The 20,909-nt window shown below is 48.3% G+C and overlaps 1 protein-coding gene across 1 annotated transcript in view; it reads right to left on the reverse strand.

Annotated features, from left to right (window-relative positions):
- The window catches only part of LOC144828412 (uncharacterized), a 2,343,931-nt gene that overhangs the window by 1,726,851 nt on the left and 596,171 nt on the right, over positions 1–20,909 (reverse strand). The window contains exon 7 of the mRNA XM_078686536.1: positions 7,029–7,064. The gene's annotated coding sequence lies outside the window, so the exon portion shown is untranslated. The remainder of the gene's footprint in view (positions 1–7,028; positions 7,065–20,909) is intronic.

The raw sequence follows: 20,909 nt of genomic DNA on the forward strand, positions 1-20,909 counted from the left end.
AACTGAGCAGAGTGCTTAATACCCAACCCTGAAAACAGTACTTGCACGTTTGGGAGCGGGAAGTCCAGGGAGGATATCAGCTCCCCACACTCCAGAGTCTGCTTCAGTTATAATTCATTGTCCATATAGCGCCAAGAAGTGTTCGAGTTAATTTTTCAGCCCACCGTGTCGTCCAGCCTCTCCTGTGAGTGGTTGCTGTCGTCTGGAGTACGTTCCTCCTTCTCCGGGCTTTCATGTCTACCACGAGGTCGTCTACCTTTAGATGTCTTGCCGTCCTTTCCCGCCACTCTCCATCTCTCTAGCCAGTCGTGGGCCTCCTCCGGTGATTCGAAGAACCATGTCTTGCCGTCCGCTACAACACGTAATTTAGCTGGAAACAACATGGAGTATGGCAGCTCAGTGCGCCTTGCCGTAACTGCTGCAGTATAGTCTGGAAAGAAGGAGACGACCGAGTTTTGGACCTTAACTGGTGGTGCCACCCGAGCCATTTGTAATATGGCGTCTCTTTCCCTAAAATTGAAGATACGGGCCAACACCGGTCGTGGAGGTGCTCCAGGTTTTGGACGCCCACCCGGCACCCTGTGCGCCCGTTCTACTGAAAAAAAGGCAGAGAGGCCTTTCGGTTGCAAGCGTGATTTGATGAGTTCCTCAACATATAAGTCCATTGCAGGGCCGCCTTCCGACTCCGGAATCCCGTAATTCGAACGTTGTTGCGGCGGGAGCGTCCTTCCTAGTCTTCGAGCTTTGCCGCCATCCGTCTGTTTTCTTCCTCCAAGCGTGTGACCTCCTGGATTAGGAGTGCGGAGTCCTTTGAGAGAGATGTAGTCACTTGTTCGACATCCGTGACTCTAGCTGACATTTTGTGGAAGTCAGCGCGCAGGAAGGTGATGTCCGATGATATGGAGCCCATCGTCGTCTGAACGCTAGTTAGGGCCACCATAATGTCTTCCAGTGTAACCTTTGGTCCCCCCTGCGCAACTGCGTTCTTTTTCGGTTGGTCTGCCTTGCCTGGGAGTGGTGGGAAGTCTATTGTGTAGGCATATTGGTCCACCTTGCCCTGGTGGCTCGTACGTGTACCTCTACCACTCATGCTGCTGGTGGCCGTAACTCCAACCTTGAGTTCTGCAGGTACAAAACTCTTCCAGCTGGTGGCACGCAAATGTTCAGTATAATTACAGCACTGAGCTCTTGAGGCGGAAGCCGAGAGCGAGATACTTTTTAAAAATTTGATTGTCACTGTTTATAAATTGTTGTTTTTAGAAACTCACCCTCTTGGCTCACGAGTCGCCTCGCGCAACGGATCTAGCACTGACGCGGCGCCTCAATCCTACCACTTCTTGCCGCCATTCTGCCAAGCCCGGAGGCCACGCCCCCTTTTGGAGGCCATGCCCCCTTTTGGAGGCCACGCCCCCCCCTGTCACCGCCCCACCTACCCATAAATCATGTGCATCTTCCGGAAGCGCAGCGGACGAGCGCAGTGGGCGCGACGATTGCGCGCCGAAGGCCCGCCAAAGGTAAGCCCGTCTGCGCCCGTCCGCGGCCGACCGGGCCTAGGGGCTCTCCACCATGCCCAGTTGATACAATATTCTTCCTCGCACCCGTGGCCCTTGGATGATACTGTGTCCATGTGTATTGGTAGGCTGGGATTGGCAGCTCCGCCCCCTCCCCTTCCTCAATCCTCCCTTTCCCCCCCTTCCTTGGCCCCTCTTTGGACCCCCTTGCCCCTCCTGCGCCCACTACTCTATCGGTATACTACCTTAACACCAGGTCAGCAGTCAAGCATTGTCACGAACTTTTTATTTTACTGGATTTGCATAAACCGGATCTCCTATTTCTTACAGAGACCTGGTTCTGTGACAGTTCTCTTCCGTCTCTGCTAGCTGCACTCCCTGCCCCATATTACGCCTTGCGCGCCGATCGACCCCCTGGAAAATCAGGCGGTGGCGTCGCCCTTATTGCCCGCAGAGAAATATCCTTTCAATCTTTAGCCTTTACTTCCATTGGCTCATCAGACTTCTTAGTTGTCCGTTGCTCTTCCTTTAGTACCCCGCTTACCTGCCTACTTATGTACCGCCCCCCCCAACCTTTTCAACTTTTTCTGTCTGGCTTCCAAGACTTGGTGGCCACTTTAGCGGTTAATCATTTTTCCATCTTGGTTTTAGGAGATTTTAACTTCTGGCCTTCAGACCCCGCCGAATGTCCAACCTCTAAGGAATTCTCGGACACTCTTTGTTCCCTCAACTTTGACTCACGTTCATTCCCCTACTCACATCCATGGTCACATCCTTGACCAGATCTGGTCCCGCAATTGCCCGGTCGACTCCCTGTCCATCTCCCCTTGTACCTGGTCCGACCATTTTTTGATGTCCTTTTCCCTACACCTTAGCTTAGTCCCCAAGCCCTCTCTTCCCAAAACACCTGGGCGCGCTCCTGGAATAAGATGGATGTGGTTTCTCTGTCCACCACCCTCCTTGCTCTCAGCCCGGACCTCCATGGTCTGCCATCCTCCGCACAAGCCGATTCCATCAACTCTTGGCTCCAAACGGGTTGCGACTCTGTCGCTCCCCTCAGGCGGGTGTCCTCCAGGAGGGTGAACGACGCAAATCGCTGGTTCAATGAGGAACTGAAGGCCTTAAAACTCACTGTACGTCGTGCCGAGCGGGCCTGGAGGCGAGACTATTATCCCAATCTTAAAATTCAGTACACCGCCCTCCTGTCTTTGTACAAAAAAACTATTCTGGCGTCCAAAAATGCCTATTTCTCTTCAAAACTTTTGGCCGCCGAAAATCAGCCTAGAGAATTTTTTTCTATTGTGCACGACCTCGCCTACTCTGATAGAACCACCCTTAAGCCCTCTCCTTCCCAGGATCTATGTAATTCCCTCAACTCTTTCTTCCTGGACAAAATTTCCAATATCAAGGCAAACATTCCCACTCCCTCCCCCTCTTTTGTCGACCCCTTGGGTCCATTAGCTGGGGCCCGTCTTGACTCCTTCCCCCTCTTGACTGAGGAGTCCTTCCTCACCCTACTGCCTATGGTCAAATCAGGCTCCCCGTTGGATCCCTGTCCTGCCTATATTCTTAAACACATCTATTCGGTGTGTGTGCAGCCCCCCCTCAATTCTCTTAATAGCTCACTATCCCAGGGCATTGTCATTCCCCCTCTCAAATCGGCCATCATTGTCCCCATCCTGAAAAAGCCTGGTGCTGACCCTTCCGCTCCTGCTAATTACCGCCCCATTTCTTTACTGCCTTTTTTGGGGAAGGTATTGGAGCGCCACGTGACCAGAGCACTCAGCACCTTTGTAGAGGAGAACAAGGTGCTAGCCCCTCGTCAAGCTGGCTTCCGTCCCGCACACTCCACGGAGTCCGTGGTGCTTTCGCTCCTTGACAACCTCAGAGAGGGAATGGACACTAACCACCCCCAGGCCCTGATCCTTCTCGATCTATCCGCCGCCTTTGACACGGTTGACCACTCCATCTTACTTTCCCGTGTCAGGGTGGCGGGGATCAGTGGCTCGGCCTTGGTTTGGTTGTCCTCCTTCCTGAGGGACCGCACCCAGGCAGGGCGCCTGGGCGATTTCTCGGCGGACTTCCGCAAAGTACAATGCGGAGTCCCCCAGGGCTCCTCCCTTTCTCCTCTTTTATTCAACCAGTATATTGCCCCTCTTATTTTTGCCCTTCAACAAATGGAGGTCTCTGTCTACAACTATGCGGACAACCTCCAGCTTATTTTTTCCCTATCCCCTTCCCCTGTATCCGTGATCAACTTTCAGTCTATCATGACCTTTATCCGGGACTGGATGAACTACAACCACCTGAAATTAAACCCCGACAAAACCGAGCTGGTTTTGACAGGTGGTTGCTCCAGTCCCTGGTCTTCTCTCTTTTGGCCCCCCTCCCTTGGTCCCCCTCCCTCTCCATCTTCCTCTGTAAAAACTCTTGGTAATCAATTAAATGACCAACTCACCCTGCACTCCCAAATCAACCAAGTGGTGTCCTCTTCTTTCCTCTCACTCCGCACCATCCGTAAAGTCTCTTGTTTCTTTTCACCCTCTGCCCTAAAGATCATAGTCTTGGCGATGGTCATCTCCCGCCTAGACTATGGCAATGCTCTTTACTGTGGCTTGCCCGCTTACAGCATACGACGATTGCAGCTGTTACAAAACCAGGCTGCTCGCCTGGTTTATAACTTGGCCAAGTCCCATCACGTCACCCCTCTTCTTAAATCCTTGCACTGGCTCCCTATCCGAGAACGAGCTCAGTTCAAGATGGGTTGCATCACCTTCCAAGCTCGGGCTGGCCTAGCACCAGCCTTTATCTCCTCTGAAATTAAAACCTATGCCCCTACTCGGGAACTACGCTCATCCTCCCAACAACTGTTGATAGTTCCCCACTTTAGGCGCAAAAAGTGGGGAGGCACTAAATTCTCCACACTTGCCCCTGCCTTCTGGAACTCCCTCCCCGTCCTCCTCAGATCTTCCACCCATTATTCTCACTTCCGTAAAGCGCTAAAAACGCTCCTTTTCTCCCAAGCCTTCCCTTCATAAACGCTCCTATCCTTTGCTCCCTCCCTATCTTCCTGTCCTTGGGCTCAGTACCCCATAGCGCCATGGAACCACCAGGTGAACGCGCGCTCTATAAATATTTTAAACTCAAACTCAATGTGACCTCTACAGCGCAGGTATATTCAACAACTCCTGCACTACTGGGGGTTCAAGGGAGATTAGGATAGTCCGAGGCCAGTCTTGTTGTATTGTTTCTTGTTCTCCGGCAGACCCAAAGCCCGGTTGCCACTGTTTTCCCAGGCAGCATATGTAGCCCTTCACTTTTGGGCCTCTCCTCGGGTGTCACTGAGCGCCCGCCAAGGCCTCCAATCCTCTTTCGCATGTGGCAGTGAAGCAAAGTTCCAGCCGTCCACGACTCCAAAATGGCGGCCGCAGGCCGGACCGGCAGCTCGTTTTTCTGCCCCCGTTGGAGGTTTCGCCGTTGAGCGGTCACGTCGCCCCCCCCCCCCAAAGGGCCTCTGTACACTTCCGCGGGTGGCGAGGGTCAGCCGGTGCACCTCTTCCACCTCCGGTGCCCCGAATCCGCCCCCCCCACACCGCGCCTCCTCGCAGCTTGCTGGGCCTACCTCCTTGGTCAACCGGCACTAATGGAGACCGCGGCTTCTGTGACTCGCGTAGGCCTCTCTTAACGGAGATCGTTCCGCACGATTCTGGGCACTCCCGGGCTCCGGAATCAGATCGCGGATGGCGCACTGTCTCCGGTTTTTTATGTGGCGACTCTGGGTGCAATTTAGGCGTCGGATAAATCACAAGATTAACTACGATGTTTAGCCCACCACAAAACTTCATGTATATATGAAAACTTTCACCTTAGTAATACCACCAATATGGCTACACCATTTGTCACTTATTTATCGTCTACACAGCACAATAGATATTGGCAATCAAACTGTTTTGTGAATATGTTACCATACTAAGACTCTCCCCTGTATGTGTGTTTTGTCATACTTGTTGTATGTCCAGTAATGCTCTAAGAGGGAATCCCCCTCACACATGTAAAGCACCTTAGCGAGTGCTACACATTTTCAAAATTACACAATCACTTAAAATTAAGTAATCTGCACCTACACACTTTGGTCCTGAGGAAAGCCAGTTTTAATTATAAAGGCCTGGCTGAAACATGTAGACCACACCAGGATGTAGGAGACCCTAATTAACACTCCTATAACCCCCAACAGCCTTTTTTTTAATGCTAACTGTGACCCAGTTATTAAAATATAATTTACCCTTGGGTACTGGGATCCCTGTATAGCTTTTAAACTTTCACCTTCACGTCACCACACTGCACATTTAGAAACATACCTGCTCTGCTGTATTCAGGCGTCGAAGCACACCTGGGACACATTCGGTGTCACTGGGTGGGCCCGATGATGAAGCATGCCACCCACCAGGTTGGTGGGTGAGGGCCTCTAACACATCAGCCCTCTGGAACAGCCCCTAATTTTCCAGAACTGGTGCAGAAATGGTTTGCCACGGGTCAACAGCCCCAAAGAACGTGCCTTAGCATTGCTGCCTCTAAAGCGTTTTTAAAGAAGAGTCCACCTCATCTCCAAATAGGCAAGAGCCATAAAAGAGCTTGCCAATTACCATAGCCTGTATATTGGCAGAGAATCAATGGACCTCATCCAGGCACGTCTTTGAAGGCCAACACTGGTGGCCGAGGGTCCTGCCAATGCAATCAGTGGTATCCATACCAGCACGGATAACATACTTGGCAGAGTCTGCACTCCTTTTAAACTTCAACCACTAAAGCTTTAAGCCAAAGCACGAAAAGAAGTGTTTGAAGCTCCAGCGGGAACAAGCAAGAAAACTACGAAAAATGAAAGACACCAGAAACAAGACAAAATGTTCCTGTTTAAACGCTGCAGCAAGCAGAGCAGAACAGCTCACACCTTACAAGCTTCACTTTGTAGTCATAGAGTGCAAAACATATGTGTGCTGCAGAGGGTAAAATCCCAGAACTGGGACTCCATTTCTGCTTTATTTTGTAAGCTCTTCCCTAACTGGTGTGTTAGACAAATGTACTGTGTAAGCAGGGAATTGGTACATATATTTTTGGAAAAAGGTATGTTCCAGCATCTCGCGCATGTACTGAGAGTTTCTACACTTTATTAAAAGCAGAGACAACCCAATGGCACCAAACATGTCTCATCAAATTACATTTCCAACAGTGCAAACAGTGTACTTTAGAGTTGGAACTCTTTACAACATAAGGGGACATGGTTCAACAGTTTTCAATAGCATGCACTGTCGAATATTAAACGTAATAGTTCCCTCCCAGTATTGCTTTATTCGGTACTGTACCCCAACAGTCTCATGTATGACCTAACACATTTGCACAAACCCCTTTCTTTAGAATACACGTGGAAAATAAGAATATAAATAATTTCCACAAATCAACACTGCACATATTTTACTGTAGGGGACCGGAACCATTATTTAAACAGGCCAGTGTACTTACCTGATTTCGGACGATTGCCAGTTTTCTTGGCAGAACCTGTCGAGAGTAAATAAAAAGTTTAAAAGTGATACTTCATATTACAAACAAAATACATTCTTCTGCAAGCAGTTTCTTAAATGCAACACAAATACTAGTCCATGGCCCGAAGACTGTCTGAGGCCTGAACAATAAACTCTCATGGCCTTGGAATCAATGGATTTAAAGCAACAAACAATGCATTACTTACTTCCGGTAAGGCTAATTCCGGTCAATACTCTAACTGCAAATTTGTTACTTTGTGATTCCTCACCTTGTGAATCTCCCTACGCACTAAACTGGATCCAGAGACTGATGCAATAGCTACAGGTGAAGCCATTGGCCATTGTTGCAACTTCAACCCACCACCGGACATGAAAACACAGAGCAGCATAAAAGTGCCATCGCAGTATGCTGACTTCAGGTAAAACATTACTTCTTTCCATGCCTGTTAGACCTGACATCATTGGTGTGAGTCTCCCTTCCATTTTTGACGGATTGCCTCCTCTGTTTTGTTATGTTTTTGCTGGTTGTATGTTTTGGGCCCTGTGCCACTGCTAATCAGTGCCACAGTGCAAGTGCTCCCTATGTTAAATAGATGTACTAATAGGTTATTCCATGATTGGCTTATTTGAGCTACTGTCAGCCCCTAGTACAGTGCACCATGTGTGCCCAGGGCTTGTAGATCAGATGCTGCTGGTGGGTTTGCAAAAACAACAGTTGATGGACAGAGTGCAGAACAATGTCATACATTCACCCCAGTACAATGATCTGGCCCTAAATCCATAGTTTTTTTGCTCACCACACCACCCCAGTTCAGACATGGCCATATGCAAATCAGCCTTGAACCTGTGCCTCATGGGAACAGTCCAGCCCGAACTGCCAAGCCATGTCTTCCCTGGACCGGAATCAAGCATCCTAGGACCGGTTTCTGGCTATCAACCGTCCTCAGCCAGGATAGCTTGACTCCGGTGGCGTGGAGAGCACGGGTCTCATGTCTGAGCATACCCGTCCCACTCCGGGTGACAAATTAATTAATTAATTAATTGCGGGTTTATATAGCGCTAGGAATCGACTCCCGGAGGAGTATCTCCACGCTTCGACCGCTGGGGAACCCGTCCTGGCTCACCCTGAGAGATGGTCCCTGATGGGTATCTCTAAGGTGCGACCAAGCATCCCCGGCGGTCTGGGGGGCCGTTGTGAAGATGAGGCAAGCTGATGCCCAGAGTTGCCGAGTGTGGTTTCTGACTAGAGTAGGCACCGAGGCGAGAATTATCGAGTCCGCTGACCCTGGTCCACGACCCTGCCGCGTCGGGAATCGAACCCTGGTCCCGGGCAGTTCTCTGCTTACGGGTCTGCCGCCTCTAACCAGTGAGCCACACTTCTCCACATGCAAAAACAACAGTTGATGGACAGAATGCAGAACAATGTCATACATTCACCCCAGTACAGTGATCTGGCCCTAAATCCATCGTTTTTTTGCTCACCACACTACCCCAGTTCAGACATGGCCATATGCAAATCAGCCTTGATCCTAATTGGTTATTACATGATTGGGTTATTTGATTTATCTTTCAGCCCCAAGTACAGTGCACCATGTGTGCCCAGGGCTTGTAAATCAAATGCTGCTGGTGGGCTTGCAGCACTGCGTGTGCCACCCATAGAAGCAGCGTGTAAACTGTGTCTCAGGCATGCCACTGCAAGGCCTATGGGTAGTCTGTGTCTACCATGTCGACTTGGCCAAGGGCACCCCCTTGCCAGTCCCTAAACCTTCCCTTTGCTTCATATTAGACACCCCAATGGTAGGCCCAAGGGCAGGATGCATTGTAAGTATAAGGTAGGACATGCTCTGATGTGTGTAGCATGTCCTAATAGTGATTACAGCCATTTTCGTTTTTCACTATATAAGGCTACCTGTTCTCATAGGCCAGAATGGGCAGTTGAGAATGTTACATTCCTACAATCCTAACTGACTCAGGGAACATGGTAGAAATTTGAATTTAGTATGCCTGAACTCAGAATAATAAAATACATATTTTAGTAAAGTTAATTTTAATGCCCTGTGTTTGCAAATACCACTTTTAGAAAGTAGGTATTTGCTTGCCTAACCATTTGAGCCCGTCTCTGCTGACTTGTGTATTCCTTGTCTGGTTTTGTGTGTGACTGGGCTGGGGAAATTCCAGGAGTCAGGCTGAGGCATCCCAGTGGTGAATAGAGAGATCAGCACCTAGATGGGAGGGAGGTGTGCACCTTGGACCTGAATAGGGCTAGGCCTTCCCTCCACAATGCTGGCTCCACCTCTTGTGGCTTGTTTGATGTCTCTGCCCTGCACTGTGAAAGGAGAAGGGGAATCATGTCAACAGAGTGCTCCAGAGCTGTATCTTCCCTCCCCTGTGCTGGCTCCACCTCCTGTGGGGCGTCTGATGTTTCTGCCCTGCACAGTGAAAGGAAGAGAAGAGTCCTGTAAACAAAGTGCTCAGGAACTGGTTTGAACTAGGCAGAGGCCTCTCTGCCTTCAGAGAACAAAGGATTTTGGGGTATAAATATTGGGACCCAGTCCCACAGACTTTAGATCATTTCTGGAACAAGAAACCTTTCTGCCAAGGAGAAGAACCAAGGAATCTGCAGGAGTTTGGAGTAAAAGCCAATGCACTTCAGTTTAACGTCGGGAAAACCGAAGTGCTCTTCAGCGCTGGAACGAGGATCCCTCGTCCATTTCCTAACAATTTCTGGCCCCCGGAATCTGGCTCCAACGTACGGCCTGCGGATTCTGTCCCCAACCTAGGGGTCATGCTGAACCATGGGCTCAGCATGAACACCCATGTAAAGAAAACATCGGCTTGTTGCTTTGCCATCCTTCGCTCACTTAGGAAGGTTCTGCCCCTCTTACCCCTCCATGCTCGCGCCCAAGTGGTTAGATGTACTATCCTGAGCAGGTTGGACTACTGTAATGCCCTCCTGCTCGGGTCCCCTGAGTATTTACTGGATAGGCTCCAAAGGGTCCAATCTGCGGCTGCTAAATTGGCCTTGGGGCTGCCGAGAAGATCTCATGGACCATTTGCCCTGGCAAAACTACACTGGCTTCCTCTTAGACAGAGGATCCAATTTGTATAGTTTTTAGAGCTCTCCACGGGTGCGGTCCAGCCCCTCTAAGATCCAAGTTTGTTTGGTATGCCCCTATCAGACAGCTTCGCTCATCTGATGCTAAACTGGTGGTTGTTCCCAGATTTAGGAAGGTCAGAGCTGGAGGTAGATCCTTCGAGGTGACTGCCGCTAGACTCTGGAACACTCTCCCCATCGAGATTAGGGCCATCAACAAACTCCTGCAGTTTAGAAAAAAGGTGAAAACCTGGCTTTTTCCTGGCTAGCCTCTCCCCCGGTTTTTGCTTTCTCGCCTCTCTCTGGGTTCTGTTAGCGCCAGGATGCCTGCAATGGTGACAGTCGCGCTTTATAAATTCTTAAAATAAATAAAATAAATATCACAGTGGGTCGTTCTCCACAGCTTCTCCAGCTTTCTTGCCATTTGTTTGAGTGTTCTTAAATGCTCCGAAAACCATACTTCCTGTTTCCGAGCTAAGCGTAGTTTAAACGTTTTCATGGGGGCAATACAGCTTGGTTAAAATTAGCTAAAACCATATCCACATCCCCAGAAGGACTAATGGAGGGCTCAGCAAACTGTTCCTGAAAAACTTCAGGGGTAACCTTATGCCACTGCCTGCGTCTGATAGGCAGGACTTGCGCCTGAGCGGGAACTTTGCCAAAATGGGAATATGGAATTCCATAACAAAGTGGTCTGTCCAGTTTACTTGTTTCGGAGAAACACATGTCATGGTGTTTGATTTATTTGTAAAAATAAGGTCCAGAGTATGTTCTGCCTGGTGTGTGGGACCTGAATTCTGTTGAGTTAGTCCAAACATGGAAAGATCTGTCAATAAGGAATGTGCATCTCCACATTCCTTCAAATCACTGTGTACATTGAAATCTCCTAGGAGTATAAATTCGCTCTCAATATCAATGTGTCTGGCTAGAATCTCCAACAATGAAATATTAAAACTGGCATAAGGTCCTGGAGGGCGATAAACTAATGCCCCTTTATAACTGATTTTAATTTGAAATGCAGACTTTAAAAACCAAAATTTCTAAATCAGGAGAACTGTTTTCTTCTAAAATGGTGATCGAGAGATTGTGTTTATAAACGATTGCTATACCTCCCCCAATCTTAGTTGGACGATCTAGCCTAGCTATTCTGTAACCCTCAGGGATCCTTAAGGTAATTGCCGGGACCGAATGGGGTTTTAGCCATGTTTCAGTTAGATAGCAGAGTTCAGGTTGCACAGAGGAAATTAGGTCCTACACTTCGCTATAATGCTTAGATAATGACCTAATATTACACAAAAGGTTTCTGCTTTTCAAGGAACCTTGTGGAACTCCCTTTAGAACGGGGACTTTGAACAGAATAAGTGGCGAATTATCATGTTGGGCTTGAAATCGGCATGTTCGACAGGAGAAAGGTCCCTCTGGAGGTACTCCCCCTCCTCCTAAACAGCCCAGGTGGGGTGGCGTCCATAATCCTAATAGAACTAGGGATGAGTATCTTACCCATGAATTAGCATGGTCAACTGAGAGGGCAGGTGTAGGAGCCATAGCCTCTAGCCTCGTCCGGTCGCGGACGGGTGCAGACGGGCTTCTCTCTGGCTTGTCTCAGGCGCTGTATCAGGCGCGCCCCGCGCGCGATGGCTGCGCGCTCCTGGCGCGAGAGGGCAAAATAGCCCGTCCGTGTGTCAGCTAGAACCCTAACCGCTCCAGTGGGCGGAAGCACCTGGCTCTCCCTGCCCCGCCCTCCGCTCAACGGTACTAACTACCGAGTCGGACCGGGGCGGGCAGGATGGAACGTCGAGCACAGGTTTCCTGGGTGAGTATCAGCGCCCCTTACGTTTCCAAAAAGCACATAGATTGTGTCCCAGAAATAAAGGATGTTAAAAACACAGCGCAAGTATGCAAAATTAGAAATGCAAGTAATCTGCAGTTCACTTTTAAAAGCTAGCGTGTAACTTTAAAAATTATTTAAATCGATTCTGATGCTGGAACACAAGGGATCAAAGCAGCAAGCACCCAATTCGTGCCCAATGTCTGTTGCATAAGCGAAGCGGGTCGGGGAGACACTGCCACTGTCGCTCCCTACCGCAACACGCCGCAGCTCCTCGCTGCCTAAATAGCCCGTCCGTGTGTCAGCTAGAACGCTAACCGCTCCAGTGGGCGGAAGCACCTGGCTCTCCCTGACCCGCCCTCCGCTCAACGGTACTAACTACCGAGTCGGACCGTGGCGGGCAGGATGGAACGTCGAGCACAGGTTTCCTGGGTGAGTATCAGCGCCCCTTACGTTTCCAAAAAGCACATAGATTGTGTCCCAGAAATAAAGGATGTTAAAAACACAGCGCAAGTATGCAAAATTAGAAATGCAAGTAATCTGCAGTTCACTTTTAAAAGCTAGCATGTAACTTTAAAAATTATTTAAATCGATTCTGATGCTGGAACACAAGGGATCAAAGCAGCAAGCACCCAATTCGTGCCCAATGTCTGTTGCATAAGCGAAGCGGGTCGGGGAGACACTGCCACTGTCGCTCCCTACTGGCATCCAGTGGTTAATTGGCTCATTAACCACTGGATGCCAGTTTTCCGCGTATTGAGGCTGACCCTAGCAAGAGCAAGCACGTTTCTTCATATTGTGGGCTACTTCCTAGGCATTTGTCCGATATTTCAGTCCTGATGATGTTCCCAGAATTTCTCTTGGGATCGAAACATCGTCGACACCTGCATCTTAACTCTATACTTTAATTAATTATTTATGTGGAGTACAGGAAGCATTTCTCATTGTGACTTTTGCATATCTATATATTTTTTCTTTATAAAAGTGACTTTTAAAGTCACTTGCCTGTGGTACAGAAATCGCTCACTCACCTTGTATATTTTGTTGTGTGTTTAATTATATGTAAATAAATATCTTGATATTGTCTATTAAGACATAAACAGAGCCAATCTCTATTGTGATAATTTGGCTACAAATGTTTTGATTATCAAACTTAAAGGGACCACTGTCTCATATAATTAAGATATGGAACATAGCAGACAAATGTAATGGTAGCTGGCAGTCTGCTAAGTCTAACAAAGACCCTTATTAAATCCTAAAAATCTGTGCCGCATAAAGGGGGGGCGGGAGGGTGGTGAGGACTATGCAGGTAGAGTAACCCTGAAGGTAGGTAACTAAAGCTGCAGGATACTTCTAACCACAGATTTATCTCTTTGCGAATCAAAGTCAGAGGAATGCCCATTTCAAGAAGGTAGGACTGAGGCATGGACTTTACAAGGCTCCTGCGGAAAAGAGAGGGCAAAAATAAATTCCCTCCCTAAAGATTTGTGAATCAATGCAGTAGTGTCTGATAATAGTGTGAGCAGATGCTTACATGGCTGCTTGACAGATGTGTTATTCTGGAAGGCCCTGAGAGCAGTAGTTACTGCTTATGCTCGAGTGAAATAATCTATGAGGCCCTCAAGAGGATCCTTTTTGGCCAGGGTGCAGCATTGCTTGAAGCTGAGGATAATTCATCAGAAGAAGGTCTGATTCTGCCTTTCCATTTCTAGCAGCAGCAAACTTAACATACATCTGATTATCTTCCCTAGGGCCTGCATTAAAACTACCTCTCAGCTGATTTGGGACTATGCAGCTCCTGTTTTGCTGAGCGAGCACTTTAAAAGATTGTACGGATCATTCGTGAGGCTAGGGAAGATAATGAACAAGTAACTTAACTACGGTAACTCATTATCTGGTTGAGACTCTTACTTGCTGCATAATGCTTACGTTTGAATTTCCCTGGCGTCAGGCTGGATCCGGAAACTTTTGCTGAGCAATACATCTTGCGCGCATCGACAGGGTGGCTCACTTAGTCTCCATGTGAAATCAGTGGCGTTGTTTATGACATTGTGTTGCCTATATAGTTGCCACCCAGGCACACAGACATAAGGAGTGTGGCTCACTGGTTAGAGCAGGCAGACCCTGAAGCAGAGGTCAGACCCGGGACCAGGGTTCTATTCCCGGGCGGCAGGGTCTCAAACTCAAATGTCCACGGACTCGATAATTCTCGCTTCGGTGCCTGACCTAATCATGGGTTCACACTCTGCAACTCTGGGCATTAAGCTTGCTTAATCTCCACAACGGCCCCCCGCGGCGGGATGCCTGGCTTTCACCTTGGGGATGCCCTGTAGGGGCTATCTCACAGGGAAAAGCCAGGACGGGTTCCCAAGGCAAAGCACTTAGAGACCCCTGGGTTATAAGCGCTATATAAATCCAAACATACATACATACATACATAAGTATTTTTTGCTTTTTCCAAGTCAGAAGTGCAGAGTCACGAAGTAACTGACGTAGTCGTGTGCAGAACTAGGGCCATGAAAAGGAGAGTAATCCTAGCCCTACAATATTAGTCGGCAAAGCTGTGAGGCATGAGTTGGACAGTCAGGAATCTGCAGCTAGATAGAGTCTCTACCAGATAATGCGTTACCGAAGGTAAGTAACTTGTTCATCTGATAGTGACTTCTAGCTGCAGATTCCATGCCTTTGAATTAGATACCCAAGCCATACCATCCCGATGTGGGCTATGAACCAATATCCTTTACTCTGAACTCATCCAGGACCGAGCAAGCAAAGTGCCCGTCCCTGCGGACCTGACCGTCCAGGCAGTAGCAATTTGGAAACATCTGATAAGATGTCCACATTGCTGCCTGACAGATGTCTTGCACGGGGATACCCCGAGCCAAGGCCGTAGTCGCTGCCTTTCCCCTGGTGAAATGGACCCTTAGTCCCTCGGGGGCTGCTTCTTTGCAAGGGCATAGCAGATACTAATGCAGAGTATAACCCAGCAAGAGACGGTCCTTATCTGCACTGCCCTTCCCTTCTTTCCTCCCACATTCCCCACAAAGAGTTGGTTGTCCACCTGGAACTCTTTAGTGAGATCAAGTTAGAACGACAACACTCTTTTTGGGTCCAGTCGGTAGAGGCGCTCCTCTTACTTAGAGGCATGTGGGGAGCAAAGAAGGTGGGCAACTTGATGGACAGACCCAGATGGAAAAGGGCTACAGTAAAAAGGATGCCAGGGTGCAAAGCACCGCTTTGTCTGGAAAGGACATAAGATAAGGAGGAGAGCAAGATAACGCCTGCAGTTCACTCACCCTCTGGGCCGATGTAATCGTCACCAAGAAGGCTGTTTTGATGGTCAACAGCCGGAGGGGACAATTGTGTAAAGGCTCAAAGGGAGAGCACATCAGATAGGTGGCGACCAAATTACGGTCTTACTGCGGCATAACATAGGACGTAGATGGATAAAGGTGAGCCAGCCCTTTCAGAAATATTTGAGAGTCCAGTTCCGCGTCTTGCAGGTTACCCGAACAGCGAGCAGCGAGCTGTGAGAGGAGAGGGGTGCGCGAGGTACGCAAGTCGGCAGCACTGGTGGTTTTGCTGGAGCCCAATATTCAAGCGCCAAACCAAATCGAGCCAAGCTAAGCCTCCAAGCTCCGAGCCTCCAAACCTGCGAAGAGGAGAGAGGAGAGACGCAGGGTAGGAAGGCTGTGGTGTGGTCGGTGAGCTGTTGGCTTGAGTGCTCGAGCTCCCTGTGAAGCCCGCGGTGTGCTGCGGGGGAAGAAGGTGTCGGCGTCGGCTCGCAGAGGGACGCAGCGCTTGAAGGCTGCTCTGTGAGATGGGAGCCGGTTAAGTATTTTAACGACTCGAGCCACAGAGGTAGGCGCTCCATGTCTCTGTGCTAGGTGCTTCTGTGTGCTCGCGACCACGCTGACCCTCCTCTGACGGGCTGGGGCACCAAAACCGGGATCTGTCTGTTTGTTCCATCAAAGGACGTTAGTGTCACGGTCAATAGACTGGCAGCGGGGCGGATTAGAGCTTGAGCCGGAGCTGTTTGGAGAGAGCTCAGACGGAACTCTACTACATTGCACTCTGCAACATCACCCTCCGAGCACCATTTGAATATTGGTGACCTTATCTCCAGCGGCTGGTTGTTTTGCTATTGGGGAGCATCACTGGCACAAGGGGGACCAAGAACCAGGTGAGCCCACAAACACTAATACTTATCGCCACTGTTATCATCAGGCGCAGACATTAGAAGGTAACAATAGTAAGGAGGCTAAGCGTTGCAATGTGGAGTAGCTGACAACGATAGCGTCAGCAACTAGACAGAAACTAACAGCAGTCAAACATCAAGGCAAATAGCTTGATTCGCACCACAGCACCACAGCACCCCAGTGGTGCTTCAATCAGAAATCAATAATTAAAGGTCAACACCTTACTACCTGCTTGGACCACTAGTTAACTGAAGGTTTCTAATCACAATACTTGGCTGCAGATTTCAACGGTCTCGGTCCCAGGTGGCACTATGAGGTCGGGAAGACCGAGAGAGGCTATGCTGCCCAAACCGAAAGGAAAAAAGGGAAAGAAACAAAACCTCAGCTCTCAGGCCAATGTCGAACAAAAACTTGTTGTAATTGAGCAGGACCAAAAGGAGAGTACAGTGAGGACGCTTTCAGGTAGCGCGGTACCTGCTCACCAACCCAAAATATATACAAAGTTTAATTTTTTTAAAAGATGCAAGGTCAGTCCTTTTCTCGAGTAATGCCTCTCTCAAAGGCCTGCATTCGCCACTGCTACCTTTACCTTTACAAACGGAAGGGACTGAGTTAATCCTGCCTTCCCCAGACAAAAATGGATCATTACTGCAACAAGGTCAGCAATTGACGCCTAAACACCAATTACAAACACATGTGGCTGGGGAGAAGGAGGCAGGTAATCCATCGCCAGCGGGTTTTGCAGGAATGCCTGGTAATACAGGACCGCCCTTAACAAAACTCAGGCAACAGGACAGCACTCAGAAGAGTCCGACTGCAGAACATAACCCTCAAAAAACAGAGGACAATGCTAGAGCTAAAGAGCAGGTCATCAATGGAAACAAATGCAACAATGAAACCATCTCAGACTTAGCGACAGGAGATGGGGTACAAAATACTGAAACTAACACCAGCATCTTAAACAACATGGCAATAAAAAGCTACAGCACTCCTATCAAAGCCATAGATCGAATAAACTCCCCGACGCCTCAACTTTTGGCTCACGGTACTGCGATTAGCCAGCATGGAGATCTATGCACAGGGGTGCCGGATCTAAGCCAGAAAAAAGAGGGAAGGGCGACCATGTCCTATTTAAACACACAAGAATGGGAGGACATGCTCGCCACTTATACACCAGATCAAGCACAAAGAGCGCACCTCTGTCAAGACCCTCAGCAAGAGTGTCCAAGAGATTCTTCCTCGGTAGGACAAAATTAGAAAAGCGCAAAAGAGACTGAGCTAAGAAAGGAACAAAACACTGGTACTTGGATCTCACTTTTAAATACAATACAGCTAGCAGTTGAAGCACTGCAATATCAGTCTGAAAAAATGGAGATCCAATTGTCTTTATTAAACACACAGGCAGTTTTTACTGCAGGCATTGATGAAAAATTGGGCAATTTAAACGGCCTGATAACAGGAGCGCAAGCAAATACATACCTCAGTTGTAAATGCGAGCAGGTTGTTGATAAACTATCTACCTTGCCCATAATGCTAAGTGGTTTGATAACGGATATTAAAAGTGCAAAAACAGGTAATTTAACTAAAGACTAGGGCATGTCAAACAGCCCGGAGGGATCAACCAAAAGCAAAACATCTGCCAACATACATGTACGCAAGTCAGAGGCAGACACCGAGAAGACAAGCGGAGACGAGGATGGAGTGCTCCAAAAACTCAATACTAAACAATGCCGCCAACAGAAAAGGAAAGGGCGTAACAAAAAGCCCCAAACAAACACAATGAAATACTTCCCTATTTTCAATGGTCTGCAGAACCGACATGATAACAACTTCAAACATGTAAACTTAAACTCAATAAATCAAGCTCAACCGCTACCAGAAAATTCCAACCAGATTATGGCACAGGCAATAGTTACAAAACAATTATATGGAATTGAGGCACATCCCGACACAGGAGCAGGATCCAGTCAAACAACTCTACAATGGGATAACGCAGACCAATTAGAAATAAAAAAAACAAGAGTCTACCATCACTGTGCCATCTAGACTATCTGTAAGAGGCGCTAACGGTCAGCCAATAAGAAGATCAGTTCTGAGGTGTGAACCTGTAACTCTACAAAAGGGTTGCGGAGCAGGGTGTGACTCAATGGCCTCAAGTTTGATAGCAAGGAAACAAATATCTACCAACACGAGCCCTATTATCGAGCCCAGGAGAAAAGATTGCGCAATGACAGATTTGCCAGACAAGGCCTCACTGGCCAGGGAGACCAAAAAGCTTTGCACACCAACTAAGCTGAGCCCCAGATACAAACCACTTGAAAAAAGGGCCCAGACTGGGGGCCATGAATTAAAACAAATAATCAATACACTCACAACATCAAAACCGACTAAAATGAACCACATGGCAGAAGGATCAAGAAACCAGCTGGAGATCCAACCAGCAAAAGCAAATAGCGCTACATCCTCACCAGAATGATCTGATACTGCAAATTTTCTGCCAACACAAGTATCAGGAATCAGACAACATGAAATAGAGGCCTTGGTCTTTCATCCACTATTTACCTCAAAGGGACACCAGGACTCATTAAATCGAGGAAATATTCTAAGACTAATGAAGTCCATTCCAAATTTGGCTAGCATAACTTCAAAGGATCTACTGTCCGTAGCATTTACATACACTACCAATTCTACTTATCGAGAGGCTACAAAGACAATATGGTCCACAACTAAAACTGCAGATATAATTCTAGCTGAACTAGGGGCCTTCCAAAACTGGGGTATTGACATTACCCCCCTACAAAAATCACCCTATCCATTCCAATTACTGAGTATTACAAGCCCGGCATCAACAAAACATAAAGTATATGCAAAGAGCGTGCTTAGAGAAGCACAGGGAAGAACGGGTCAAGTGAATACAAGCAGCCAGAGGTATCTATCAGATGCACGGCTGGAAGTAGCTTCCTATCCAAATCAAGGTCCAAGCCGGGAAACAATATCCCGCACAATAACCATGCATCTACAGGACGATTGACGCAACATACGAGATAGAGCTTATAGTAGGCCAATGGAATTTCCCCTTAGCTTATGCTCATGGAATATCAATGGATTAGCAACAAAAATAGAGGACCCTGACATTTTGAACTACGTTACCACCTTTGACATAATTCTGCTGCAAGAAACCTGGCTCGTAGAGCCACAGCACATTAAGGGCTATACATGTTTCGCTGTACCAGCAGTAAAGATCGGTAGATATGGCCACTGCTCGGGAGGGCTGATTACCTACATCTCCGTAACAAGCATACCCTCAGAAACCCCCATGGACTCGATGCCAAGCGCAACATTAGCAAGCAGAATTAGCATCAAGCTGGACAAAGAGGAAAAAGAGGTCTGTATAATTAATTCATATGTCCATCCCAAATGAAAAGCAAAGGACTCTACTAAAATCATCAATCTTTTGTCTGAGTATGCAGCAGAGATGGAAAACCCAATATTCATACTGTCAGGGGACCTAAACCAACATCTCCTTAGCTCGGCAGAAGGGGAGGAGGTAGCAGCTCTAACCAGAATTTTTAACATTCCTAAACAATCTGATCCATTGCATGTAAAGAAGAAAGTCCACCGTAGCCGCTTTCTTGACGATCTAGAACATCATAATCTCCGAGCATTGAACTGAAGATTTCCGGAAGACTGTCCCCCAGTCGAATCCTTCAATTCTATGTCTGCAAGCTGTATTCTGGATTATACTTTTGCTAGTCTCGAGCTGTTCCCTTACATCCTAGGGTTCAGAATGGGGGATAAGGGTTTAAGGGCCCGATGTAGGTAAAACGCATTTACCGATTTTAAAATACCGATCCGTACCGAATCGGTATTTCAAAATCGGAAAATGATATGTAGGAAATAATCACCGAAAAAATACCGAATCGGTAGCAATCGGTATCGAGAGTTGATACGTACCGATTCGCCAACTACCGAATCGGTATAGGGAAGGTCGGACAAGTCCGAATCGGAACAATAAAAATGCGGAACCAACCGAATCGGTAAACGCCGATTCGGAATTATAAATACGCCCCATGGGCCGAAAGGCCAATAGGAAGGCATTACACATTCCGATTCGGTATTTACCGAACACATTCGGAAAATACCGAATCGGAAAATACCGATTCGGAGAATGCCGTTTTGCCGAGCAGGTTGAGTGACACTGAAGACATCAGCCAATGAGCTGTAAGCACCCTCCCCCACAGGGAGTGGCAACCCAGGCAGGTGCAACTCATCAGAACTTTCTGGAAAGCTGCCTGAGCTGAGCAAACACAGAGAGAGCAGCATTGTGAGCAGGATCCCTGTGAGACATGGACACCAGCACAGAGAGCCAGAAGGCAGCGCGTAAGCGCAATCCAAAATTCAGCACCATGGAGCTGCAAACTTTGGTGGAGGAGGTGGTGAGGGTGCACACCCAGCTATATGGAAGGCTGTCCCTCACTGTTCCGGAGAGCACCAAGAGGAGGCTGTGGATCGACATCGGGGAGAAGGTGAATGCAGTTGGTGTCACCCACAGGAGCCTAGACGACCTCAAGAAGAGGTTTTATGACATCCGTGGCGTGACCAAGCGCAAACTGGCCGACCTGCACAAGCAGGCTGGACTCACTGGAGGAGGAACAAACCGTGCGCCACCCCTCACTCAGCTGGAGGAACTAGTGGCGACCACCATCGAGAGGGCCAGTGTCGTGGGAATTGGGGACCTGG

This window comes from Lissotriton helveticus, chromosome 4_1 (genome assembly GCF_964261635.1).
Source record: "Lissotriton helveticus chromosome 4_1, aLisHel1.1, whole genome shotgun sequence".
Classification (NCBI taxonomy): Eukaryota; Metazoa; Chordata; class Amphibia; order Caudata; family Salamandridae; genus Lissotriton; species Lissotriton helveticus.